Raw genomic sequence first — 2,249 nt, 5'->3', positions numbered from 1 at the left:
AGAGTCCCCAAGATGTCAGTGAACTCAGGTCGTTCCTTGGAATGGCCAGCTATTGTGCTCGTTATATTAGGGACTACGCAACGATCAGCCATCCCCTCCGCATGCTAACCAAACAGGGTCAACCATTTGAATAGACTCCCCAATGTGAGCAGTCATTCAAGGAAATCAAGAAAGCGGTGGAATCAGCGGACCACCTGTCATACTTCAATCCAAAGCGAAAGACTGAGATAACTGTGGATGCCAGCCCCGTGGGGCTTGGAGCGATCCTGGCACAATATGAGAATGACTCAGATCAACGCCGTATCATTGCCTACGCGAGTCGTAGTCTGACTGACCCGGAACGGGCCTACTCACAGCCCGAAAAGGAGAGCCTAGCCGTAGTATGGGCATGTGAACATTTTCATGTTTTCCTATATGGCAAACATTTCACTTTAATTACAGACCATCAAGCTCTTATCACCATTTATGGAAACCCACGATCCAAGATGCCCCCGAGGATTGAAAGGTGGGGCCTACGGTTACAGGAATATACTTTCACCATAATCCACAAACCAGGGAAGTCTGAAAATCCAGCGGACTACATGTCCCGGCACCCACTTCCATCGTTAGCTTCCAATTCATCCATCGCAGAAGAGTACATTCATTTTGTGACTGACCGAGCTCTACCTCCAGCTATCCCTAAGGATACCATTCGGGAGAGTACGGCACAGGACGTCATCCTGCAGAAAGTCCTTCACAGGGTTCGAAACAATCGATGGAGACACGACCCTCAGGATGAGAATGCCGACTCCTCGGTCCAACGTGAAATGCAGGCCTTCCGGCATGTGAGTGGCGAACTGTCGGCCACCACTGATGGCATACTGTTACGAGACCAGAGGATTGTAATCCCCACTCAACTGAGACAAGGAGTGGTTGCTCTTGCACATGAAGGGCATCGGGGGATTGTGTCAACCAAACGAGCACTAAGGGAACGAGTGTGGTTTCCATACCTCGATCAATTGGTGGAAGCCACCTTGAAGGATTGTCATCTCTGTCAACTCACTAGCAAGAGCGATCCCCCGGCACCATTACACATGACCACCCTGCCCAGTGGTGTGTGGCAAGAGGTCGCTATTGATTTCTATGGACCCCTGTCATCGGGCAAATATGTACTGGCCATCATTGATGAATATTCTAGATATCCCATTGCATGCTTTGTACCGTCCACAAACGCCTCCAGTACTCTTAAAGTACTTGATGAAGTCTTTGCAACGTGGGGGGTTCCCAAGACAGTTAAATCAGACAATGGGCCCCCTTTCAATGGGAAAGACTTTGCAGCCTTTGCGAAACACCTAGACTTTCATCACCGTAGGATTACACCCCTCTGGCCACAGGCAAATGGGACAATTGAGAGATTCATGGCCACGCTCAAAAAGACCTTCCAACATGCTACCGCGGAAGGAAGGGATCTGCAAGCAGCACTCAATGAAGTCCTCCGAGCTTACCGCACAACTCCTCACGCAACGACTGGCCAGTGCCCAGCGACCCTCATGCTGGGACGTCCCATGAGGAATCGCATTCCAACGTGGGATGGAGCCTTGAAAGTATCATCATCTGCAAAAGATCCACATAAAATAAGAGCAACTGACGAACGCAACAAAAGAAAAATGAAGGCCTACGCAGACCACCGGAGAAGAGCGAGGTCACTATCGTTACACGAAGGGGACCATGTTATCGTCAAGCAGGAGCCGCAGAAAAAGACCGACTGTCTATTCAAGGACGAACCATTGGTGGTCACGAAAAGGAAAGGAACTATGTTGACGGCGGAGTCCGAGCAGCGGCGAGTCACGAGAAACATCTCGCACTTTAAGAAACTGCCACAAGATACCTCCAGAACCATGATGAGTGAAATGGACACTCCCAGTTCGGAAGAACTACATTCAGATGATCGTGAGAGCACTGCTCCGATCATTGAGACACTGAGTACTAATAATCCGAGAGCCAGGTCGCCACGACCTCATCGTGACGTACGTCCACCCAAGAGACTGATCGTTGAGATGGACTGAGAAGTCAGTATATTTTGTTTGTTTTGTCACAAAGGGGGGAGATGTTATGAAGTTAGCATACTAGTAGTTGGGAGTGGGCGGAGCTAGGGGGCCAGAGGAAGAGGAGGAGCGGACACAGGAAAGGGGCAGTTAGAGTAGGGACAGGGCATGAGTAAGATGTACTAAATAAAGCTCCAGTTTAGATAGCACAAAGTGTCTGTGTTT

This window comes from Lissotriton vulgaris, chromosome 1_2 (assembly GCF_964263255.1).
Source record: "Lissotriton vulgaris chromosome 1_2, aLisVul1.2, whole genome shotgun sequence".
NCBI lineage: Eukaryota > Metazoa > Chordata > Amphibia > Caudata > Salamandridae > Lissotriton > Lissotriton vulgaris.
Note: the sequence above shows the minus strand (reverse complement) of the source record.